The following is a 28,000-nucleotide window of genomic DNA, read 5'->3' as shown; positions in this document are numbered from 1 at the left end:
TCCAAAAATAAAACAACATTCACAAGAATTGGAGGAAAAAATCTAAAATAGGACACCAGTCAGAAAAAAAATGAGCCTATATATCTGTATCAAATTAATAAAATAATCATATAGAAAAATATTTAATCAAGTAACTTGATTATACCCTAAGAGGGATATATTCTAAACACAAAAAGGGCATATATTCAAAAGACAAAAAGGACTGCCAAGAAATTGTGAACTTGATCAGTTTGCTGTTGATGTGGTATCAGCGGAGAAATTCTGAAAATATTTTTTGTATTGTAGAAAAGAGTCAATGAGTATGTACGCTGATATTGTTGAACAAGATATGGAAATGGAGAGGAAGAATTCTATATATTGAAATTCTAGATATCAGTCCACTCACTCTCAATAGATGGATAATTGACAGACAGGTAGATTTATATTATGGATTTATAAATAGATTTATATATAGCCTAGAAGCAGTGACACCTGCAGTAGCAATAAACACATCAGTCAGAAGGAGAAAAGTACAATGAGAGAATAGAATATTTCATTTCACCACAAAGTAAGAAAGTGCCCCAAAACAAGATCCAAGGGTTACCATTAGCAAAATGTGGGTGAACTTGAGTAAAAATAATAATCAAAACAATATATTATAAGGCATAAAATTTTAAAATAAATAGAGTTCTGAGCCGGGCGCAGTGGCCCACACCTGTAATTCCAGCACTTTGGGAGGCCCAGGCACGTGGATCACTTGAAGTCAGGAGTTCAAGACCAACCTGACCAACATGACGAAACCCTGTCTCTACTAAAAATACAAAATTAGCTGGATGTGGTGATGCACGCCTGTAATCCCAGCTACTCAGGAGGTTGAGATAGGAGAATCGCTTGAACCCGGGAGGCGGAGGTTGCAGTGAGCCGAGATCGCAGCATTGCACTCCAGCCTGGGCAACAAGAGCAAAACTTCATCTCAAATAAATAAATAAATGAATAAAGCTCTGAATGATATTCAAAAAAGACAGGGAAATGAAGAAAAGCACACTCTTCTTGACAAAAGAATGACAGGTAATAAATACATCCAGAAGAAATTCTGGAATTAGAAAGTTACTGTTTTGGAATTCCCAGTGGAATCATTGATTCAGGCAACAATCATCAATGTATGCTAAAACCATTGGGTAAAATTTTCTTGTAAAATAGTATATTCATATCGTTTAAAAGTGTTACTCCAAAAACGATGAACTAATAACACAGGGTAGAAAGTTGTTTTTATGGAAGAATACCAATACCAAGTGATCAAATGTAACAGTAATAGGACACGCTGATATTATTTGCTTCGTAATGTAACACATTGCTAAGAACACCATTTCATCTATGAGTATTCTTTTATTTTATATTTTATTTTATTTTGAGACGGAGTCTCGCTCTGTCATCCAGGCTGGAGTGCAGTGACGCGATCTCGGCTCACTACAAGCTCCGCCTCCTGGGTTCACGCCATTCTCCTGCCTCAGTCTCCCAAGTAGCTGGGACTACAGGCGCCCGCCACCTCGCCCGGTTAATTTTTTGTATTTTTAGTAGAGATGGGATTTCACTGTGTTAGCCAAGATGGTCTCAATCTCCTGACCTCGTGGATCTGCCCGCCTGGGCTTCCCAAAGTGCTGGGATCACAGGCCTGAGCCACCGCACCTGGCCTCATTTATGAGTATCCTTGCCAAAAAATGTTTCAAAAAGAATCTGATAATGAGTAAACAATCAGAGAAATCCTAATTATAGACATATGTAATTGTGAGACAATACACAAAACCACTGCACAAAATCACTGTCACAAAGGGCATATGTGGAAGAGCCATTCTAGAATAAAGGAGTCTAAAGAGACATAGGAACAAAACCGAGTATTTGATTGACTTCTAGATCCACAATTTAAAAAAATAAACTGAAAAGGGCATTTTGTGGGAAATTGGAATAGGAGCTTTAACAAAATTATTCAATTGAAACACTTGTGATTGCAAAAGAATCAATATACAGTCTTAATTATAAGGGAGAGAAAATAAAAGTAATTTAATATAAAATAACATATAAGTCAATATTTTATCACGAACATACAAATATATTTGAATTTGAATACATGATAAGACAGTCAGCTGTTTGTACCTGAATGTAGACTCATCATGGATGAGACGGCTATATGTAGAGTTTACTATTAGTGTGCTGTGTTAAAACAAACGCCATGAATAACGCTAATGTTACTGCCTTTAGTTTTCGCAACAGTGAATAATGATTGGGAAAATTCCAAACAAAACACAACACAAACTTCTTTCTTTTTACATTGTAGTTGCATTGCTGATAAAAATCAGTAAAACATAAAATCTTGCAAAATATACTCTGCATTTGTGTATTTAAAATAACTCAGTTCTAGGCTCTGAAAATTATAAAGTTTCCTAAGTACATGAGTGTCTGGTGGTGTATTTTTAAAAACTGTACAAAATCAAGACTATTCTTTGCTGGGCAAGACAGTCCTCATTGCAGGATGTTGGGCATACCTGGCCTCTACACACTACATACCAAAAGTACCCTAAGGTAGGTTGGAGCCAACTCAGAGGTGGAGATTAACATGCAGGACTTTATTAAAAAGTGCTCTTGGTTTCAACACCAGGGGAAGGGAAGGAAAGAAAGTAAGCTTAGGCAGAGCGGGAATTTAGTCTCCATGAAGTCCTCAGATGATCCCATGGGACACTCTGAAGTGAGGAGCCTTCCAGTATGGACAGAGTATTGGGCCACGATACCCCCACATCAGTTATTGGTTGTGGGCTGCTCTGGGAATAGGGTGGGTTCTTGGACAAGGAGAGGCTCTTGTGAACAGAGACAATGCTGAAGGGAGCTGACAGCTGGGAGCTATCAGATGGCAGCACAGCCAGCAGCTGGAGTGACAATCCTCCACGCCTGAAGGGGGAGCTAGGTACACATAACAAAGTCCACTGTACATTCCTAAGAAGTGTGACAATAAAAGTAAAAGCCAATATTTTAATCTAAAATGTAACTCTCTGTATTTTCCACCCAAAGTATAGGGCACTCTTAAGATTTTAAAAAATTTTTTGTAAAGATGATTTTTTAGTTTCCTTCCCCATCACCCCTTATACACACACAAACACATCCACAATACACACACACACACACACACGCCCCTCTTAGATTCGGAATTGAAACTAAATTCATAAATTAATTGACTTAAGAAAATTGTCTTCTCATTCAGGAAAATGGCAGAGGTTTTCACTTAATTATAACTAAATAAAATAGATATTAATAGTTTTAAAAACTTTGGTAACTGCTAATAAAGGAAAAGTTCCTTAATTTGATAAAAAGTTAACTGCGAAAGAATTCTGAATTCTACAAGAATTCAGTTTTTGTAAATTTACCTACTGGCAGGAATTTGTCACTCAAAATCAGTTCCGCACTTTTGCAGACATTGGCAGGCACCTATAGAGCAGTGCAAAGTTTGACTCACCAATCCTCACATTTCCAGCTGAGGGTGAACAGGCCTTACTTTGCCTTTTTGTCTCAGTGCTCACACCGTAAACAAGTATCCTTTTCTTGGTCTATTTAGTTCCGCATTATTGTGTTTTTACTGGCGATTATACTGTTTAAAACAGCCCCCAAGCGTAGTGCTGAAGTGCTATCTACCGTTCCGAAGTCAGAAGGCTGTGACATGCCTTATGCAGAAAAATATGTGCTACGTGAACTTTATTCAGGCATCAGTTACAGTGTCGAATGCCATGAGTTCAGTGTTAATGAATCAACAATATATTAAGGTTATGTGGATATATTGATTTAAAAAGTTGTGATCAGAGGTGCACAGCAACTTAACCCTGTATTTCTCCTTGGAGCAATGATGCAGCATTCACTAATCCAATGTTTGTCACTACCTTATAGAATATAACTTATAGCACCTTATAGAATAGAACTACCATGAATAATGACAATGAAATGTATAAGAGTTAGAAAGAAAAGAATGAAACAGTCCTTATTTGTGAATGATATAAGTATTAACATAGAAAATCCAAAAGAATCTATAAGGATTACAATTAATAAGTACATTTAATAAGTAAATGAATAAGTAATGTTTCTATTTACAAATTTATTACTTAAAAATCAATTATGGGGAGAGGGATAAAAGACTACAAACTGGGTTCAGCATATACTGCTCAGGTGATAGGTGCACCAAAATCTCACAAATCACCACTAAAGAACTTACTCAGGTAACCAAATCCCACGTGTTCCCCAAAAACCTATAGAAATAAAAAAAAATTAAAACTAATTTTAAAAATCAATTTTTTAATTGATTAATCATTTTTAACTTAAAAAATGAATTTCTATGTAACACAAAATAGAAATGTAAAATTTAAAACATACCACTTACAATAGCATCAAACAATTACAAATAGTTGGCATAAATCTAACAAAAGTCATGTAAGATCACTACAATAAAACTATAAAACATTGATAGGGAAAATTAAAACATCAAAATTAAAGACTGTACTATGTATGTGAATTGGAAAACTCAATAATGTTACCATATTGATTCTCTGCAAATTTATCTATAGAGTCAGTAAATTGTCAATCAAAATCCTAGCAAGAATTTTTTATAGAATATGTCAAAATGATCTTAAATATGTATGAAAATGCAAAAGTCCAGGAAACAACCAAAATTGTCTTATGGAAAAAGAATAAAGTTAGAAGAGTTGTGTTATGATAAATCAATAGTTGACTGGCAATATTAACTGGCAATACTAAAATAGTATAAGATTGGTGCAAAACTACAAAAATAGACTATGAAACAAAACAGAGAGTCTAAAAATAGACCTGCACATATATGAACATTTGATTTTTGTGAAAAGTAACACTGCAAAGCAATAGGGAAATGGTATTTTTTTTCAATAGATAGTGCTATTTAAATGTACATTAAAATAGAAAAAAATAGAAACTTGACTCCTAGCATTGTACTTTTTATAAAAATCAATTCCATATTTGCTATAGAGCTAAATGTAAAAGGGTATATAATAAAGCTTCTGGAAGACACTGTAGAGGAATATCTGTATGACCTTGTGGTTAGCAAACACTTCATAATGAAAACACAATAATGTAAAAGTCATAAAATAAAATACAGAAATTAAACTTCATTAAAATTTAATAATTCTGTTTACCAAATGATAATATTAAGGAATTGAAAAATTGATCCATAGGTTGGGTGTATATATATATATCTTCAATTCATATATTATCAAAAGGTTGATTTGTAGCTGTAATATAAAAAAACTCTTGTAAATCAATAAGAAACAAAATTTAATAGTAAAAGAGAACAGTCAGATGGCTAAAAAACAAAAACAAAATAAAGCAAACAATGAAAATGTGCTCACTTCTCATTTGTCAGCAGAAAAATGCAAATAGAATCACAGTAAATGCCATTACACCTTCACTAGAGTAGCTAAAATTAAAACAACTGATGATAATTGCAGAATAGATGACATTCTCAAAGACTGCTGGTGGGACTGCAAGTTGGTACAATCACCTTTAAGAAATGTTTATCAGCATCTACCAAATCTGAATATATGCAAGAATATTTACCCTATGACCCAGCAAATCCACAGCCCACTCCTAGATAACCAGTAGAAATGTATACACATATTTAAAAATGTATATAAAAGAACAAATGCCCATAAGCGGTAGAATGGTTAAATTGTGGTATGCATGGTAATTGAAAACTATACAACATGAAAAGGAAGAAAAAAAAGCCCTGGTATTTGGAAAACAAAAAAGCATAATAATCTTACAAACATATTATTCAAAATAACAAGATACAAAAACAACACAAACTGCATGATTCCATTTATTAAAGCCAAACACAAGCAGAAGTAATCTATGATGTTAGATGTCAATGTTAGAGGTCAGGAGAGTGGTCACCTCTGGGGAGAAGGAAGGGCACATAATTGGCCTAAGGCAGAGGGGCTTCTGAAATGCTGCCCGTATTCATTCCTGATCTAAGTGTTGGTTACTTGAGTTTATTTACTTTGTAATATGCCATCAATCTCTTATAATTTGTACATGTTTCTGATTGTGTTTTGTTTCCATTTTAAAAATTTAAACTAATAATTATTGTTCCTTACAAACCATCCTCATCAATGGCCAGGACCACACACTTTCTCTTTTTCTGCATACATCCAATTCCAAACATGGCGCATATAGTCCCACACAAATATTCTATGCTCAACTGAAAATAAATAATACACCATCCTCTTTTCAAGGAAACACCAGCAGTCATGTCCAGTTTCTGGGTTCTGTGCTGAGTTTCACATAGGGGCTGCAAATTCTTCTTGGTAAGTTCCAATTGTGGTTCCTCATGGCCCAACAAGCAGTCAGTGGTCCCAGTTAACGAGAAATCTTATCACACCAACACACTCAAAGTACCACCATCAAAGATAGCAATATCCTCATAATAATAAGGGCTTTCTTTGAAAAAATAGAGAAAAGGAAGAGCCACAGAGTTGTGAGTAGTCTGTGATACTCATCCCTGTTGGGAGGAAGGGTAATGATTCCTTGCTCTACAGTAGAATGAAGCCCCCAGAGGCAATCTGGGTGGTTACAGTTGTTCTTGTTCTGAAGACTTTCTTGACACACCTGAAGGGAGCCTGCGAGTAGGGGAGGGAGAAGTCAGGAGCAGGGGATGGGAGATGATTCCCTTCCCGGGGCTGCACGGCTTTAGGACCTTTCTTCCTTTGGTATACTTGGAAGAGCTGATAATTGCCTTTGATTATAAGCACTCAAGGCTCTCTTTTCAGACTTTGGCATTTCCTAACAATAAGTCCCTTAAAAATTCAATTTGATGATGAATTTTAATGCATTCCACAAATATTTACTGAGTGTATATGATTGTCTAGGCTTTATTCTAGATACTTGGGATATATCAAGGAACAAAATAAATGTAAATCTTAGACCCCAGGAGATTGTGTTCTGGAGGGAGCAGGCTGAGATTCAACAAACAACACAATAATAAGTAAATTATATGTTGTAGAAGGTAATTAGTGCTGGTAATAAAGAAAAAGTAAAGCGTGACCTACCATAGAAAGGAAGGTTGAAAGTAGAGGACAGCAAGATGGTGGAAGGGGAAATGGTAAAGGTTTAGTATTAATAGAGTCAGAAGAGGCCACTTTGCAAAGGTGAAATTTAAGCAAAGACTTGAGGTAGAGAGGGAGCCAAGCAGTTATCTGAGGCAAGATAATCCAAAGGAATGGAAAACATAACAAAAATACCCTAAGGGGAAGCATGATTGACCTGTCTAAGGATTATAGAGAGTCATGGTGGCTGGAGGAAATGAGGGCTGGTTGAACAAGAAGTATGAGGAAGTACCAAATGCAAAAGAACTGCAATCATAGCAAACAGTCTCTTGGGCCACAGCTCAAACAAGTTAGAACTTAAGATTAAGAAACGCACTCAAAACCACACAACCACATGGAAATTGTACAGCATATTTCTGAATGACTCCTGGGTAAACAATGAAATTAAGACAGAAATCAAGAAGTTATTTGAAACCAGTGAGAACAAAGAGACAATATACCAGTACCTCTGAGATACAGCTAAAGCAATGTTAAAAGGGAAATGGATAGCACTAAATGCCCACATCAAAAAGCTAGAAAAATCTCAAAGTGATACCCTAACATCACAACTGAAAGAACTAGAGAGCCACGAGGAAACAAACCCCAAAGATAGCAAAGGCCAAGAAATAATCAAAGGCAGAGAGGAACTGAAGGAGATAGGGACATGAAAACCTCTTCAAAAAATCAGCAAATCCAGGAGCTGGTTTTTTGAAAAAATAGAATAAAATAAACCACTAGCTAGACTAATAAAGAAGAAAAGAGAGAAAAATCAAGTAGATACAACAAAAAATGATAAAGGGAATATCACCACTGACTCCACAGAAATACAAACAACCATCAGAGAACAGTATAAACATCTCTATGTAAATAAACTAAAAAATCAAGAAGAAATGGGTAAATTCCTGGACACATACACCCTTCCAAGACTGAACCAGGAAGAAGTTGAATCTCTGAATAGGCCAATAACAATGTCTGAAATTGAGGTAGTAATGAGTAACCTACCAACCATAAAAAAGCCCAGGATCAGATGGGATTTACAGCTGAATTCTACCAGAGGTACAAAGAGGAGCTGATACCATTTCCTTTGAAACTTTTCCAAACAGTTGAAAAGGAGGGACTCATCCCTAACTCACTTTATGAGGCCAGCATCATCTTGATATCAAAACCTGGCAGAGAGAGAGCAAAAAAAGAAAAGTTCAGGCCAATATACCTGATGAACATTGGTGCAAAAGTCATCAATAATATACTGGCAAACTGAATCCAGAAACAGCATATCAAAACTTTATCCACCACAATCAAGTCGGCTTCATCCCCAGGATGCAAGGCTGGTTCAACATATGCAAATCAATAAATGCAATTCATCACATAAAGAGAACTAAAGACAAAAACCACATGATTATTGCAATAGATACAGAAAACACTTTCAATAAAATTAAACATCCCTTCATGTTAAAAACTGTCAGTAAACTAGGTATTGATGGAACATGCCTCAAAATAATGAGAGCCATTTATGGCAAACCCACAGCTAATATACTGCATGGGCAAAAGCTGGAAGCATTCTCCTTGAAAACTGGCATAAGACAAGGATGAACTCTCTCACCACTCCTATTTAACATAATAATAGGAGTACTGGCCAGGGCAATCAGACAGGAGGAAGAAAAAAAGCATATTCAAATAGGAAGAGAGGAAGTCAAACTGTCGCTGTTTGTAAATGACACAATCCTATATCTAGAAAACCTCATCATCTCAGCCCAAAAGCTTCTTAAGGTGATAAGTAACTTCAACAGTCTCAGGATACAAAATTAATGTGCAAAAATCACAAGCATTCCTATACACCAACAATAGACAAGCAAAGAGCCAAATCATAAATTAACTCCCATTCACAATTGCCACAAAGAGAATAAAATACCTAGGAATACAGCTAACAAGGGAAGTGAAGGACCTCTTCAAGGAGAGCTACAAACCTCTGCTCAAGGAAATCAGAGAGGACACAAATGAATGGAAAAATATTCCATGCCCATGGATAGGAAGAATCAATATTGTGAACATGGCCATACTGTCCAAGGCAATTTATAGATTCAATGCTATTCCCATTAAATTACCATTGACATTCTCTACAGAATTAGAAAAAAAAAAATACCTTAAATTTTACATGGAACCAAAAAAGAGCCCATATAGCCAAGATAATCCTAAGCAAAAAGAACAAAGCTGGAGGCATCACACTACCTGACTTCAAATTATACGACAAGGCTACAGTAACTAAAACAGCATGTTATTGGTACAAAAAGAGATACATGGACCAATGGAACAGAATAGAGATCTCAGAAATAAGATGACACAGCTATACCATCTGATCTTCAACAAACCTGACAAAAGCAAGCAATGACAAAAGGATTCCCTATTCAGTGCTGGAAGAACTGGACAGCCATATGCAGAAAATTGAAACTGGATCCCTTCCTTACACCTTATACAAAAATTAACTCAAGATGGATTAAAGACTTAAACATAAAACCTAAAATTATAAAAACCCTAGAAGACAATTTAGGCAATACCATTCAGGACATAGGCACAGGTAAAGATTTCATGAAGAAAAGGTCAAAAGCAATCGCAACGAAAGCAAAAATTGACAAATGGGATATAATTAAACTAAAGAGCTTCTGCCCAGCAAAAGAGACTATCATCAGAGTGAACAGACAGCCTACAGAATGGGAGAAAATTTTTGCAATCTACCCATCTGACAAAGGTCTAATATCCAGAATCTACAAGGAACTTAAACACATTTACAAGAAAAAAAAAGTTACAAAGTGAGCAAAGGACATGAACAGACACGTCTCAAAAGAAGACATTTATGTGGACAACAAACGTGAAAAAAAGCTCAACATCTTTGATTATCAGAGAAACGCAAATCAAAATCACAATCTCACGCCAGTCAGAATGGCAATTATTAAAAAGTCAAGAAACAACAGATGCTGGTGAGGCTGTGGAGAAACAGGAACTCTTTTATATGGTGATTTCTGCATTTCCAACTGAGGTACCTGGTTCATCTCATTGGGACTGGTTGGACAGTGGGTGCAGCCCATGGAGGGTAGGCTGAAGCAGGGCAGGGCATTGCCTCACCTGGGAAGCACAAGGGGTCAGGGGATTTCCCTTTCCTAGCCAAGTGAAGCCATGACAGACTGTACCTGGAAAATCAGGACACTCCCACCCAAATACTGTGCTTTTCCAATGGTCATAGCAAACCGCACACCAGGAGATTATATCCTGCACCCAGTTCAGCGGGTCCCACACCCTCGGAGCCTTGCTCACTGCTAGCACAGCAGCCTGAGATCAACCTGCAAGGCAGCAGCCTGGCAGGGGGAAGAGTGTCTGCCATGGCTGACGCTTCAGTATGTAAACAAAGTGACCAGGGAAACTCGAACTGGGTAGAGCCCACCACAACTCTGCAAGGCCTACTGCCTCTGTGGACCCCACCTCTGGGGCAGGGCATAGTTGAACAAAAGACAGCAGAAACTTTTGCAGACTTAAAATGTCCCTGTCTGACAGCTCTGAAGAGAGCAGTGGTTCTCCTAGCATGGTGTTTGAACTTTGAGAACAGATAGACTGCCTCCTCAAGTGGGTCCATGACCCCCGTGTAGCCTAACTGGGAGACACCTCCCAGTAGGGGCCAACTGACACCTCATGCAGGTGGATGCCCCTCTGGGAGAAAGCTTCCAGAGGAAGGATCAGGCAGCAATATTTGCTGTTCTGCAGCCTCCGCTGGTGATACCCAGGAAAACAGGGTCTGGAGTGGACCTCCAGCAAACTCCGAAAGACCTGCAGCTGAGGGACCTGATTCTTAGAAGGAAAACTAACAAACAGAAAGGAATAGCATCAACATCAACAAAAAGGACGTCCACACCAAAACCCCATCTGTAGGTCACCAACATCAAAGACCAAAGGTAGATAAAACCACAAAGATGGGGAGAAACCAGAGCAAAAAAGCTGAAAATCCTAAAAACTAGAGCACCTCTTCTCCTCCAAAGGATCACAGCTCCTCGCCAGCAAAGGAACAAAGCTGGACAGAGAATGACTTTGACAAGCTGACAGAAGTAGGCTTCAGAAGGCCAGTAATAACAAACTTCTCTGAGCTAAAGAAGGATGTTTGAACTCATCGCAAGGAAGCTAAAAACCTCGAAAAAAGATTAGACAAATGGCTAACTAGAATAAACAGTGTAGAGAAGACCTTAAATGACCCGATGGAGCTGAAAACCGTGGCATGAGAACTATGTGACGCATACAAAAGCTTCAATAGCCGATTCGATCAAGTGGAAGAAAGAGTATCAGTGATTGAAGATCAAATTAATGAAATAAAATGAGAGAAGTTTAGAGAAAAAAGAGTAAAAAGAAATGAACACAGCCTCCAAGAAATATGGGACTATGTGAAAAGACCAAATATACATTTGATTGGTGTACTGGAAAGTGATGGGGAGAATGGAACCAAGATGGAAAATACTCATCAGGATATTATCCAGGAGAACTTCCACAACTTAGCAAGGCAGGCCAACATTCAAATTCAGGAAATACAGAGAACACCACAAAGATACTCCTCGAGAAGAACAATCCCAAAACACATTAAGTGTCAGATTCACCAAGGTTGAAATGAAGGAAAAAAATGTTAAGGGCAGCCAGAGAGAAAGGTTGGGTTACCCACAAAGGGAAGCCCATCACACTAACAGCGGATCTCTCTGCAGAAACTCTACAAGCCAGAAGAGAGTGGGGGCCAATATTCAACATTCTTAAAGGAAAGAATTTTCAACCCAGAATTTCATATCCAGCCAAACTAAGCTTCATAAGTGAAGGAGAAATAAAAATCCTTTACAGAGAAGCAAATGCTGAGAGATTTTGTCACCACCAGGCCTGCCTTAAAAGAGTTCTTGAAGGAAGCACTAAACATGGAAAGGAACAACCAGCACCAGCCACTGCAAACACATGCCAAATTATAAAGACCATCGATGCTAGGAAGAAACTGCATCAACTAATGGGCAAAATAACCAGCTAACATCATACTGACAGGATCAAATTCACACATAACAATATTAACTGTAAGTGTAAATGGGCTAAAGGTCCCAATTAAAAGACACAGACTGGCAAATGGGACGAAGAGTCAAGACCCATCAGTGTGCTGTATCCAGGAGACCCATCTCACATGCAGAGACACACATAGGCTCAAAATAAAGGGGTGGAGGAAGATCTACCAAGCAAATGGAAAGAAAAAAAAAAAAAAAAAAGCAAGGAATGAAATCCTAGTCTCTGATAAAACAGAATTCAAACCAATAAAGAGTCTCTGATAAAACAGACTTTAAACCAAAAGAGTCAAGGCTATTACATAATGGTAAAGGGATCAATTCAACAAGAAGACTAACTATCCTAAATATATATGCACCCAATACAGGAGCACCCAGATTCATAAAGCAAATCCTTAGAGACCTACAAAGAGACTTAGACTCACACACAATAATAATGGGAGACTTTAACATCCCACTGTCAATATTAGACAGATCAACGAGACAGAAGGTTAACGAGGATATCCAGGACTTGAACTCAGGTGTGCACCAAGTGGACCTAATAGACATCTATGGAACTCTCCACCCCGAATCAGCAGAATACACATTCTTCTCAGCACCACATCACACTCATTCCAAAACTGACCACATAGTTGGACGTAAAGCACTCCTCAGCAAATGTAAAAGAACAGAAATCACAACAAACTGTCTCTCAGACCACAGTGCAATAAAATTAGAACTCAGGAATAAGAAACTCACTGAAAACTGCACAACTCCATGGGAACTGAACAACCTGCTCCTGAATGACTAGTGGGTAAATAACAAAATGAAGGCAGAAATAAAGATGTTCTTTGAAACCAATGAAAACAAAGACACAACGTACCAGAATCTCGGGCACATTTAAAGCAGCACATGTAGAGGGAAATTTAAAGCACTAAATGCCCACAAGAGAAAGCAGGAAGATCTAAAATCAACACCCTAACATGACAATTAAAAGAACGAGAGAAATGAGAGCAAACAAATTCAAAAGTAGGCAAGAAGAAGGCAAGAAATAACTAAGATCAGAGCAGAACTGAAGGAGATAGAGACATAAAAAAATCCTTCAAAAAATCAATGAATTCAGGGGCTGGTTTTTTGAAAAGATCAACAGAATTGATAGACCACTAGCAAGACTAATAAAGAAGAAAAGAGAGAAGAATCAAATAGATGCAATAAAAAATGATAAAGGGGATATCACCACCAATCCCCCAGAAATACAAACTACCATCAGAGAATACTATAAACACCTCTATGCAAATAAACTAGAAAATCTAGAAGTAATGGATAAATCCCTGGACACAAACACCCTCCCAAGACTAAGTCAGGAGGAAGTTGAATCTCTGAATAGACCAATAACAGACTCTAAAATTGAGGCAATAATTAACAGCCTTCCATCCAAAAAAATTCCAGGAGCAAATCGATTCACAGTCATATGCACACGTATGTTTATTGTGGCACTATTCACAATAGCAAAGACTTGGAACCAACCCAAATGTCCATCAATGATAGAATGGATTAAGAAAATGTGGCACGTATACACCATGGAATACCATGCAGCCATAAAAAAAGGATGAGTTCATGTGCTTTGCAGGGACATGGATGAAGCTGGAAACCATCATTCTCAGCAAACTATCACAAGGACAGAAAACCAAACACTACATGTTCTCACTCATAGGTGGGAATTGAATGATGAGAACACTTGGACACGGCGGGGGGAGCGGGGGGGGAACATCACACATGGGGGCCGGTCTTGGGGTCGGGGGAGGGGGGAGGGATAGCATTAGGAGAAATACCTAATGTAAATGATGAGTTAATGGGTGCAGCAAACCAACATGGCACAAGTATGCCTATGTAACAAACCTGCACGTTGTGCACATGTATCCCAGAACTTAAAGTATAATTAAAAAAAAAAAAAAAGAAAGAAAAAGCTCATGCCACCCAGGAGGCTGAGGTTGTAGTGAGCCTAACCACTGCACTCCAGCCTAGAGACAAAGCGAGACCAAAAAAAAAAAAAAAAAAAAAAAAGTTCATGCCTTCTCTCCTAGCAATTCTGCCACGACTGCTCTTACTGACAGTACTATGTGTAATGGAGAAAAATGTCAATAGCATACTTGTCTGATGGGTGATGGCTGAAATAAACTGTTATATAATAATAATAATCATCATCATGTAAAGATTTTTAACCCATTATCTGTCACATAGGAAAGACTAAAAGGTTTACTCTAAGAATTACCGTTACTAGTTTATTAATAAGAATTGCTCGTGGGCAGATGAGAATAATTGCAAAAAGACCCTAAATATTCTTAGTATAGACTGTCTTTATAATTCATAATTCCTAAAAAGTCATGTCATTAAATGCCACAAGTAATTTTAATGCCATTCATTTATAGTTTTAAAGGTAAAAATGAGAAAGCCAAAGAAATACTGAGGTATTCAGAAGACAAACTGTTGCATAACATGTCACACTAATGTAAAGTGTGACTTAAAATATACCTACCCATGTTTTAATTATAAGAAATTTAATAAATCAGTCAAGAACTATTTTAAGCGCTATTGACAAAGACTCTTCCTTGACCTAACTCTAAGTCAGTCTTTTCTGAAGTCTTCTAAACTGAGCTCTGACTTTTGGGCTTTGGGGTTCATCTGGTTTAGTCCACTTCTAGCAAGAATCCTGCTGTCTCAGGTTAGCAAAAGTCTACCACCCTTGATATCTGATCAAATTCCCCATTTCTCCCACCTTCAATATCTTATCACTCTGGCCTGCCTTCAGCAATCATCCTGGCAAGTGGACTTAGCAAGAATTATCCTCATCCCAGATGTTTCCTCTTAGTAATTTTCTATCCACTTGACCACCTCACCCCCTAACCCGACTCCTTGGCTAAAAATCTCCACTTGTCCTTATTGTATTTGGAGTTGAGACAGATTTCTCACTCCTACCACAAAACCCCTTTGTAGTAGAGAAGTCTTCTCTACCATCTCTTTCAAGTGTCATGAATAATATTTTTCTTTAACATAGATGTGCCAGAAAACGTGCTTCATTTTACAAAAGGTCTGTATTAAGGAACCAACTTCTGTTAAATGATGAGGATGCTATTTGCACTTTCTGCTAACAATGAAATATTGTGCAATTAGCATAGAGGACTATTTGAGTGGATTGAGGGATGAGCTGCATAATGAGAAGCTAATTACAGGGAGAGATCCTCTCTGCAGATATTTGTAGCATATTTTCTTTTTGACAAAATGCAGAATATCTATGTGGCATTTACATAAATCAGTTGATTTCTGGGATGAAATTGTACAGGGGAAGATTGTTATCCTAAACCAAAAGGAAGTATTCTCTGTGCTCATTATTTCATAATTAAATTTCATGTTCTCTTGTAATCAACCAAAACATAAATATTGACTTTGCCACCTGTGTTTTTAAGTACAGCTGAGAAAGACTTATCTGAAATCATTTTTCACCTGAAAGTATGTGTAATCTGTGGACTGTTAAGGAACTATTTTCTAACTCTTGAAGTTTGTGATAAACAATTTTTTGCCCCTAAGAGAGTAAGTTAGAATCACTAAATGAGGAAAACACTTCGTTTACATTATCTTCCCTGTATTTAATGACTCAATCTCTGTTTCTGTGTGTTTAAAAATTTCTTGAAAAATATGACGACAGCAACACTTTCCCGCCTCTCTTGAGCTCCTATCCAACTCCCTCGAGAGGCTCAATAGTCACTAGAACCTTCTGAAGTTGACCCAGGAAAGCTAGGCTATAATAAACAAATCATGAATATCAATGAAGCACATACTATGAAATTTATGTTACTTTCAATAAGTCTAGGTTCTAATAAAATAAATTTAGAAACTGATTGTGGTGTATAGGTTTATAACTGATTATTGTATATTACAAAGCAAAAATTAGGTCCCATAGTCTAACACCAGTTTGACAATGGGCAGAAGATATCACGTCTAGATTGCTCCCAGAATGTCTCATTTGAATGTTCATGATACATACATTTGAGATTTATTATAAATAACTGTAGCATAAATTTATTTTTATACAATATCTTGCGATTTGCAAATTACCTTTGCATATGTTATTACCTTCCTCACTACACTGTGAGCATCTTAGGAACAGAGATTTCTGTTCATCTATATTATAGCCTTAAGTTTCTCGGGTTCCATGGGTACCCTCTTGCAAGTTCCTGAGGTGCTACTTGGTAGCCCAAAACATTCCTCCTCAAAGTCCAGATCCCAATTTTACAAGCTCTTCTATTGACTTCTAAATTTAATAATCCCAGTCTTTTTTCTTTTTCCCAAGCCCTAGGGACAAACCTACTTCCTGCAGTTACCACCTTTGCCCTATGGTTTGAATCTGTCCTCTCCAAAATTCAGATGTTGAAACTTAATGGCCAATGTGATGATAGTAAGAGGTGGAACCTTTAAGAAGTGATTAGATCTTGAGGGCTCTTCCCTCATGAGTGGTATTAAGACCCTTATAAAAGGGACTTCATGCATTGTTCCAGGTCATTTGCCCTTCTGCCTTCCTCCATGTGAGGACACCATGTTCCTCTTCCCCTGAGGATGCAGAGCAAGGCTCCATCTTGGAAGGAGAGAGCAGCCCTCACCAGAAACCCCAACCTGACAATGCCTTGATCTTAGATTTCCTAGCCATCAGAAGTGTGAGGAATACATTTCCGTTTTTCCTAAATTATCCAGTCTCATGTATTTTGTTATGGCAGCACTAAAACACTCTTTGAATCACTATTTTTACCTATTTAAATGTTCAGTTTCCTAAAAAGTGATTGGTAATTCTTCATATTAAAGTCTGTTAAACTAACTTGTAATGATTTTTTTTAATGGACTGTTCCACTGGAAACTTGCTATTGAGTTGCATCAACTCGCATATCCCACTTCTTCAACTGGTGAACACTTTAGGGCTTCTAGTAATTATTACACATTTGCTGATACTGGCTAATTTTTTTGAAAACAGATGCCTGCAGCTTTAGTTTTACCACCTCGTTTTGTGAGTAACACTGTAAAGCTTTTTTGTTCTTATGGCCAAGAGGAGAAAGAGAAATACGTGAAGAAACTAACACAAACTTATTTCGTTTAGTCCCTTTCCTTGATGAAAAGGAAAAGAAATACATAAAACCAAGAGTCCAAGCCTGGTTATCAGCTGCATTGTAGAAGAAATGGTCAGGTGAATTGGTCTTTTGCTTCTTAGGGAGTTTTATGGAGAGCTTTGGAAAAAAACTCAGTTCTCTGTGCATTGAAATGGAAAAATAGTGTCCAACGTCGAGGTCTCTCTTGAAAGAAAGTGTTTCAAACATTCTGAAAAAATGTTTCCGAGGGGTCAATTTCTGAAGCTAGCTGATTTAGTTTGTTTTGACCTAAAAACAGGCAAATACTATGGGGAGTAAGGTATTGCACACACTGTTTTCAAAAACACAGTTTTGTTGTGGCCTAACTCATGTCGGCCAAATAATTCCTATCTATAAACAGTCTGCCAAGTCCCATCTATAAACAATCTACCAAAGTTGTGACTAGACAGAAAGACTAAGCATTATCATTTTTATGGTCCTTCTTGGAATATTCCCTCTTTTCACCATTACAACCAATTATTCTTCTTTTTAGAAAAATTTTCTATAACTAACGTTTTCAAGGAAAGTCTTAAAATGCTTTCAAATCACTACTTTCTAAGAAAAGATTAAACCTCTGAAAATCACAGGACTTTCTTATACCTCCAGTTCCAAATGCAGCATCCAGCACTATATCTCTTTTATTCAATAAGCATTTTTGGTCACCTACTATGTGCCAGGCCTGTGTCACTGCGCCAAGTGCTGAAAACAGAGAAAACCCAGACCTAGACCTGCCTCAAGAAGCTCAAAGCCTGTTAAGTTGGATAAAAGGCTATACAAGACAATGAGATATGAAGACTACCTAAAGAGATGAACAAATAGTTATGAAAGTCCAGGAGAGGGCAAGATACATCTCAAGTGGGAAAGATCAGAATTGGAAGAGGTGACATTTGGATTAACTTAATGCTAGTGTATTTCATCACACAGACACATGGGTGGTGTGTTAACTGTAACAGGATGGATAAGACTTACCTGAGTTAAGACTTAAAATAAGATCTACCCACGAGATAGAAACTGAACTTAGGGAAATGAATCTAGTTCTAAGTTCCCTTTCTTAGAGTGTGGTCCAGGAGTAATTGTATCAAAAAGACTTGGCTACTTGTTAAAAATGTAGATTCCTATGACCAGTTCCCAGGATTTCTGATTTATCGACTGGAGTGAGTGAATGCAAAAATCTATTTAACTCATGCTGCAGGTGATCACTATCCTGTCTACATTTGCAAGGATTTGTCAGGCAACAGGTGGTAGTGCAGAAAGCTCAAGTTAGGGACATCCAATATAACAAAAGTAGATGTTCTGACAGGTGGAGACAGAGCAAGGACAGTGTCAGCGAACCCAGGAGCAGGCAAGATTGCATATCCAAAGATACCTGTGGCTAGGCATTCTGTCCCCTCCATATGGCCCTGGGTATTGGGATTTCAAGTTTAGGACTTTCTTCCAGGTGAAAATATACGGAGAAAGCCAACTGGAGATAACAAAGTAAATCACACAGTTTTGTGGTGAGACTCTGTGTGTGTGTGTGTGTGTGTGTGTGTGTGTGTGTGTGTTTGAGACAGAGTCTCACTCTGTCACCCAGCCTGGAGTGCAGTGGAGCACTCTCAGCTCACTGCAAACTCCATTTCTTCAATTCAAGCGACTCTCCCGATTCTCCTACCTCAACCTCCTGAATAACTGGGATTACAGGTGTGCACTGCCATGCCTGGCTAATTTTTGTATTTTTAGTAGAGACAAGATTTTGCCATGTTGGCCAGGCTGGTCTCAAATTCCTGGCCGCAAGCGATCTGCCCACCTTGGCCTCTCAGAGTGCTGGGATTACAGGCATGTGCCACTGTGCCCGGCAATAGCACAGTTTTCAAGTTTTCTAGGCAGTGTGTCAAAAAAAGGACATGGGCACTAAACTAACTTACGTATGATTTAGTTCCTAGGAATGGGGGACAAGATAAAAATGCCAGAATCTAGTTACTAGAAGTAAGACCAGCCTTGGTTTTCATTCTGGGTCTTTATTATTAGGTTGGTGCAAAAGTAATTGTGGGTTTTGCTATAGAAAGTAAAGGTAAAAACCGCAATGACTTTTGCACCAACCTAAATAGACTCACCTAAGAAGCTTTATAAAAATATGTACTCCTAAGCTTCCCACTGGACTTAGAAAATCAGAATTGTGAAGAGAGAAATGTGAATTTTTATCAGTTCTTCTAGGTAATTCTGGAAATTGTTCAAGTTTAAAAAGCAATAAACAAGGACTCCTTTTCTCCATCCACAATCACCACAGCCCCCACCTATCACAGGTCACAAACGGAGCCTGCAGTAGGAGTCCTGTGGCAGATACTGGGAAGAAAAGAAGCCCGTGGACCAAGCAGTTAACGTAAAAATCTCACGGCAGGAAGAAATGTCAGCTTGCAAGTTCTATGAGTCTTGCAGCAAACAAGGCATTTCCAGTACAGAACATCAGCAAAGTTCGTTGTTGCTGTGGTTTTGTTTTATTACAGTATTTAAAATAGTTCTTCAGCATATCAATACTTAAAATAGCAAAAAATCCCATTGGCCCTGTCTTAGTGTGTTCCAGTTGCTTCAACAAGATATCATAAACTGAGTGGCTTATAAAGAACAGAAATGTATTTTTAACAGTTCTGGAAGCTAAGAAGTCCAAGACCAAAGTGCCAGCAGATTTGATGTCTCTGGACACCCAACCCACATTGGGAAAACCTAATCAGCTAACAAAGGCCCATCCCCTAATACCATCACCCTGGAGGTTAGGATTTGAGCATCAGAACTTTGAGGGGACACATACAGACCAAAGCAGGCCCATTCTCTTACTCCAGCTCAACAGAAGAATTTCATTTACAGAAATCACTGAGCCTTCTCCCTGCCTGAATTTTTTTTTCACCTAGTGACTATTGACAAAGAGCAGTGTTGAATATGATGTGAATTTCAACCAAACAACAATGGTAGCATGTAGAGTATTTGCTCATTCCGTGGTCTCATGTCACATCACGCTGTTTTTAAATCAAATGCTGCTTTTAATCTTTAGTTTTAATTTACCTTTATCTGAAACATAAATGCCATTAATCACATAGAAGGAAAGTAGGAGCTAGCAGGACAGTAATCTAGCTAAGCTGCAAGCAAGTGAAGCTTTTTTGTAAGGAAAGAGCTGTAGAATCACAAGACAATCTGTATCACAAACCAGCAAAAATATGCTAAATAGTGTCTAATTTCACAGAGTGCCACCCAATTGAAATTGTGCCAGGCCACCTGATTCCTTCTTCCACTGGTAAAGACCATCTCATGTGAACCAGCTGCCATGGATGTGGTTCAGAAAGCTGTCCCTGAAAAGAACTCTGGGCCATCTGTGCTTACAGTTCTATTAATAGAATGTTCTCCAAATCATAGACCTTCATCTGCAACCTCACATCAAGACTTTCTCCAACATGAGACCCGAAGAACATCACTCATCAGCATTCTTTGGGATCTATTGGGAAGGCACCATGATTTGAAGGAAAGGGTCAAAGGTGGGGTGGAAGCCAGATGAGACTGAACTCTGAGGCCAGGGGCATTCCTTTTCCGCTTTATCTTGCCAGGGTCAGGCCCGGTGATGACACAATTGTGTGTTGAGTTGTACTGAAGCATTTTGTAAGTGCCAAGCCAGGGGAAGCAGCTTTACAAGGTTATTGCATAATGGAAAAAGCCGTCCTCATTATTAAAAGAAGATGAGAAAAGGGAGGTTCATCAGTTCAGTAACTTGCGCATGTTGATACATCCTAGGGCCAAGATTCAGACATGGGTTCTCTGACTCCACACCTGAATTTGATGGCCTCCACCATCTCATATGTTTTTGTTTTCCATTATTTTTGGTCGTACTTGGGAACTTCGACTTTGATTGTGATTTATTTTTCTTGAACCAACCCTGATGGAGTTTTTTATGACTCTAGAGAAAGGTGAAATGACTAATACAAGGAAACTGAAGTAGCAATAACATTTCTTAAAATTAATTGTTAAGAAATATAGAGGCTTAAACCACATAGAAATAATAGCAGATGACATGAGACACCAGATGAAGTCCAACTAGGCACACAATGCATGTTTGACAAACTTAAGAGAAATTGTAAAACACACTAAAAGAAAAAAAATGGAAAGAATGGTCATTACGTTTAGATCTTTTTTTAAAAAAAATTGCTAAGGCCATCATTTTCTCTTTAAGACCATAGAAAGTTAGCGGTTACCAGAAACATTGCAAAGATAACTAAAGATGTTGATGTGAAACATGGAAGCAGCATCCTCATGCTTAATGTGCTGCTAAGGAAATAAATATAAGTAAACCAAGGCTGACTACATATCCCTCATGTTATTTTCCCACCATGGTTCTAATCTTAAGAACATCAAATATATGAGACTTGATGAGTGACAATGACAAAGGTACTTTGCAATACAGTCTAAACCCAAGCATATGGCATGTGACATACATAGCTATGTATAGATCCATTTATTGATATGTGTGTGTGTATATCTATGTATCTGTATCTCATATGACATATAATAACATACTGCCAAGAACAAGGGTAGAGGTTTTTAAAATACGTAAAAAAAAAAAAACTAATACAAAAGTTAGAATTCAAGTCAAGAGAACAAATAATCTAAGAAAAATGGGAATATAGTTTCTTCAGTCATTTATTCCTATGCCAGACAGTGCTAAGCGTTAGAGGTTAAGAATGTGTAACATTTTGTTGACTTCTATATATGCTTACAGTTTAGTAAAGAAGATAAAAATGTGTTAAGCAATGCCTTATACTAGTGGAAGAATTAGAAAAGACATCCAGGTTGGGTGCAGTGGTTCATGCCTGTAATCCCAGAACTCTGGGAGGCCGAGGCAGGCAGATTACTTGAGGCAAAGAGTTCAAGACCAGCCTGGTTAACATGGTGAAACCCCATCTCTACTAAAAATGCAAAAAATAACCGGGTGTAATGGGCCATGCCTGTAGTCCCAGCTAGAGTTCAAGAATCACTTGAATCTGGGAGGCAGAGATTGCAGTGATCCGAGATTGCACCACTACACTCCAGCCTGAGCGACAGAGGGAGACTCTGTCTCAAACAAACAACAAACAAACAAACAACAACAACAAAAACCAGAAAGACTTCCAAGAGATTGTAAACGAACACGTAAAGTAGAAAATTAGACCAATGAGAATTCTTGAAGGATATTTCCAAGAGTTTAAAAAGCCCAAAAACAAAAAGGAGAAAATAAATGATTTAAATGTCTCTTTTTAAATGTAAGGCAAAGGCAATAAAGCTGTTCCTGTAACCAAATTTCTGTTTAGTAGCTCTGCATTGTTACCACGACATGCCAATGAGAACTCTGGTTCCACTGAGGAAAACCTTTCTTATGACCCTCTAGAATAGCAAACTCAGTGCCAGTGGGGTACTTACAGAGTTATTTTATGGTTTCCTGTGTTTTGTCTGTTTGTCAATATTAATGCTAAGGATTGCCGAGACCAGCTCGGTCAGGGAGACCCTAACCCAGCGGCGCTAGAGGAATTAATGACACACACACAGAAATATAGAGGTGTGAAGTGGGAAATCAGGGGTCTCACAGCCTTCAGAGCTGAGAGACCTGAACAGAGATTTATCCACGTATTTATTAACAGCAAGCCAGTCATTAGCATTGTTTCTACAGATACTCGATTAATTAAAAGTGTCCCTTATGGGAAACGGGATTAACTAAAGTATCCCAATGGGAAACGAAGGGACAGCCGAAGTAAAGGAGTAGGTTGGGCTAGTTAAGTGCAGCAGGAGCATGTCCTTAGAGCACAGATCACTCATGCTTGTTTGTGGCTTAAGAATGCCTTTAAGCGGGTTTTCCCGGCCCGCGCGGGCCAGGTGTTCCTTGCCCTCATTCCGATAAACTCACAACCTTCCAGGTTGGGCATTATGGCCATCATGAACATGTCACAGTGCCGCAGACATTTTGTTTATGGCCAGTTTTGGGGCCAGTTTATGGCTAGATTTTGGGGGGCCTGTTCCCAACAAAGGACATTAATTGAGATACATGCTTCTAATTCCTCTTACTTGTACAGAAGTACTGTAGATTAGAGAAAGGATTTCCAAAACTGGGGAAAAAAGAGAGTCCCTAAAAAGGCAGCACCATAGAGAATTGTAAAAGAGGAGAATCATGTCCTCAAATGTTAAAAGAAGACTTAAAGATTAGCCGAGGAAATTCTCACGTTTAAAGAAAAATGAGACATTATGTCAATGATTATGAGGAGATGGGGGAAAGAGAGAAATGCCTCAGAATTATCTGGAGGGTTTTATAAAACCACACCATACATTACACATGTGCATAAACACACACACACACCCCCCTGTAGGATCTGACGTGCGTACGACAGTGGCATGATCTCATGATTCAGAACCAGGGCCATGATGAACCACTGTCATTGGGGGAATATGTCTTATCCCTCAGATGTGCTGGAGATGATAGAGTTGTTTAAAAAATCAGAGTGCAGGTAGCAGAAGACCTAAGGCAAAAGGAGATGCCTTGTGAAATACATTAACAATAACAGTTAAAGCAAGAGAATCAACTACCACCAACGGAAGAGTAGGGTACCCTGGTACTTGCCTCACTGAAAATCATCTAGAACCAATTTAAAAGGAAAGCACAAACAACCCTCAAAAACAAATCCAATATGATTACTTTGTGAAGGGTAAAAACAGCCCCCAAATTATAGAAATGATACATTTTTTTAATTCAACAAAAGATACAATCAGGAAAAAAAATAGAACAGAGTTATAAGGTAAACTTTTAATATTATGTACTTATGAGACACTAAAATATGCAATCCGTTTTCTTTATTGCTGTAGAAAGTTGTATGTATACTACTTTATAGTAGAGTTCTACAAGTAGAAATTTTATAATTGAACTAGGTATTATTTATTACAAATAAATGTTACTATTTTTTATTTGAGTTTGGTTATTTTTAGTTAGAAACTGCCTATAGTTTAACCCTGATAACAGGGTTAAATTGTTACTTACAAATGTAGTAAACTAAAGGAGTTTTTTCATTCTAGCATGCCTATATTGTGGGCTTATGTTTTTACCCTCTGCAATATTCCAACCTTGTCTTTAAAGGAAAATGAGACATTATATCAATGATTATGGGGAGGTGGTGGAAAGAGAGAAATGCCTTAGAATCATCTAGGTGATTTTATAAAACCACACCACACAGGTGCACACGCGTGAGCAAGTGTGCACACACGCACGCATATGCACACACACAGACGTAGAGGTCCTATTTCTTCAAAGTAAAAATAAGTTGAATATTAATACTCTGTATCAGAAAAAAATACCAAAAGTTTAATGAAGAGCTTACTCCCCTTTTGTTTTAATTTACTGAAATCATCTATATATCTTTTTTGTAATTGTCAACATTATTTTGTATTTTATCTTTCCAACTACGGTTTTCTTGTTGCTCCTTGAAGAAATTATTTTGGGGAATATGAAGCTACATGTTTACAGATTTGCAGATCCTTTGGCAACACAAGAGGATGACAGAACTGCCTCAAGTTATCTTCTGAGCCGGCAGACTTCTCAAATTTGCACAGACACAACCTTTAGTGACCTTTGGAGTTCTGAAACTACATGAATCATCATTAAAGGAAAATTGAGCCAAAGCCACTGGGAAGTTCATTTCTCAGAGAATTAAGTTCATTTTGTTTCATACATAAGCAGTGAAGGTATATAGAGATCCATGTCATTTTTCAGGTCAAGTAAAACTTTCCTGGGATTTAGAAGTTATAGTAAGTACATGATGTTATTTGAAACTCTATGTAGCTAATAAAGACAAAGAGAACAGCTAATTCAAAATTGCCTGCACAAGAAAATTAAAGTTTCCAAAATCTATTATAATTTTGTCACTCTAAATGATGACTCATGTGACATATTGGACTCCCTTACAGAAGACTACTTCAGGATTGTCTTTCTGTAATTACTGCTTTCACTTCATTAGTAACCATAATGCCTTTTCCTATATGCATCTGCCCATCGGCAAGTGAAGACAGGAACTGCCTGACCTTGCAAGAAAAATAAACTGCTCAATGCAAATCATAATGAAGTTGGTGAAACAGTTTGGCTTTAGGGAGATGAAGATGATGTATTTTGGGGAAAAAAGTCTCTTATTACTAAGGTATATTTTATCCCCATATAAAGTAGCAAAATAATATTATTTATTCATAAACAAAAAGGAGTGATCTAAAGGTTTTCCCAAGTTATAGGTTGGTGCAAAAAGTAATTGCAGTTTTGCCATTATTTTGATGGCAAAAACCGCAATTACTTTTGCACCAACCTAGTATTAACACATCAACAGATATAGGATATCAGATCTGAATTTAAAGGGTCAGTCTATAAATCGTATATAGTTCTCTCCAGATATAAAGTGGATTCCAGCACTCTGCACGCCTGAGCCTCTGCTCCTGTGACTGTCCTACTGCCTCTATCGCCACTGCTGCCACCTTGAGAGAGATCGTGCACCTGCAAACTGGTCAGTTTGGCAACTGGTTCCACGGGGTGATCAGTGATGATCATGCCATCAATCCTACTGGCACTTAGCGTGGGGATAGCAACCTGCAGCTGGAGTGCATCAGTGTATACTACAATGAGACCACCAGTGGCAAGTATGTGCCCCACACTGAGCTCACGGATCTGGAGCCCAGCACCGTGGACTCTCTTGTGCTCGGGCTCCTTCGGGCAGATCTTACGGCTGGACAACTTCATCTTCCATCACAGTGGTGCCGGAAACAACTGGGCCAATGGCCACTACACAGAAGATGCGGAGCTGGTGGATTCGGTGCTGGACATTGTGAGGAGGGAGGCTGAGAGCTGTGACTGCCTGCAGGGTTTCCAGCTGACCCACACCCTGGGAGCAGGAACTGGGCCTGAGAGGGGTACCCTTCTCATCAGCAAGATCCCAGAGAAGTATCCAGACAGGATCTTGAACATGTTCAGTGTGGCGCCCTTGCGCAAAGTGTCAGATATGGGGGTGGAGCCCTAAAACATCACCTTCTCAGTCCACCAACTGGTAGAAAACACAGCTATGACCTATTGCATTGATAAGGAAACTCTCCATAACATCTGCTTCTGAACCCTAAAGCTAACCACACTCACCTATGGTGACCCGAACCACCTGATGTCTGCCACCATAAGTGGGGTCACTACCTGCCTAAGCTTCCCCAGCCAACTCAATGCTGACCTGCAGAAGCCAGGTAAGTACATGGTACCATTCCCTACCTGCACTTCTTTATGCCTGGCTTCACCCTGCTGACCATCCACGGCAGCCAGCAGTACCAGGCCCTGACAGTGCCTGAGCTCACTCAGCAGATGTTTGATGCCAAGAACATGATGGCTCCCTGAGACCCCTGCCTAAAGGTGGCCACAGTGTTCACGGACTACATGTCCATGAAGAAGTTGGATGAGCAAATGCTTAATGCCCAAAACAAGAACAGCAGCTACTTTGTTGAGTGAATCCCCAACCATGTAAAAACACCTGTCTGTGACATCCCACTTTCGGGGCTATAAATGTCTGCCACCTTCATCAGCAACAGCAAGGCCATCCAGGAGCTGTTCAAGCACATCTCTGAGTAGTTCACGGCCATGTTTCGGTGCAAAGCCTTTCTGCACTGGCACATGGGCAAGAGCATGGACTAGATGAAGTTCACCAAGGCCGAGAGAAACATGAACAACCTGGTGTCCCAATACCAGTAATACCAGGGCATCTCAGCCATGGAGGAGAGAAAGGTTGAGAAGGAGGCCAAGAGGAAGGTGGCCTAGAGCCTTCAGACATGGACACTGGGTAAAGTGGGGAAGCAGTGGGAACTCTATTTACTCACAATCTTTTCTCTGATAACCAGGTCTCTGTGTGTGTGCACTTGGAGTTCTTCCTGACTTTATATCACACACTGTACAGACACCACCATTAAAAGCATTTTCATAGTGAAAATAAAGTGCATCTCCCAAGAACCATCTCAAATTCATTTCTGTTGGCCTGGCGCAGTGGCTCACACCTGTGATCCCAGCACTTTGGGAGTCCAAGGCAGGCGGATTACCTGAGGTCATGAGTTCAAGACCAGCTTGGTCAACATGGTGAAACCCCTTCTCTACTAAAAATACAAAAAAATTAGCCAGGCATGGTGGTGCATGCCTGTAGTCCCAGCTACTTGGGAGGCTGAAGCAGGAGAATCTCTTGAACCCAAGAGGTGCAGGTTGCAGTGAGCCGAGATCATGTCACTATACTCCAGCCTGGGCAACAAGAGCAAACCTCCATCTCAAAAACAAACAAACAAACAAACAAAAAACAGTTAATCATCCCTGTGAAGCTTTGCAATTTCGAAGCATCCTCGGCATTTTCAGGGGGCTTTCTCTCCTGAGCCTCTGGGATACATCTCAATCAATTTGATTGCATTTAGTTTGTAGAATGGGTAAATTTGGAAAATATGTCAATATCCTAAAACACTGAAAATCCTAAATCCTTGAGGGTGAAAGTTCTTACCACTTCAAACGTAATAGTGTAGGACCTGAATATAGTAGGTGACCCATATTAAAAAAAAATCAAAATAGAGATCTTTCACCTGCCTAGTTAGCTGTATTCCTATGTAAATTATTTTGAGTGTGTGGCTATTGTTAATA

The 28,000-nt window shown here is 38.6% G+C and overlaps 1 pseudogene; it reads left to right on the top strand.

Moving 5' to 3' along the window:
* The first annotated feature begins 2,683 nt into the window (after positions 1-2,683).
* Positions 2,684-27,145, top strand: LOC103241032 (tubulin beta-4B chain-like; annotated as a pseudogene).
* The last annotated feature ends 855 nt before the right edge of the window (positions 27,146-28,000 follow it).

Source organism: Chlorocebus sabaeus, chromosome 13 (assembly GCF_047675955.1).
Source record: "Chlorocebus sabaeus isolate Y175 chromosome 13, mChlSab1.0.hap1, whole genome shotgun sequence".
In the NCBI taxonomy this organism is placed as follows: domain Eukaryota; kingdom Metazoa; phylum Chordata; class Mammalia; order Primates; family Cercopithecidae; genus Chlorocebus; species Chlorocebus sabaeus.
Note: the sequence above shows the minus strand (reverse complement) of the source record. Positions and strands in the feature narration are given on the sequence as shown.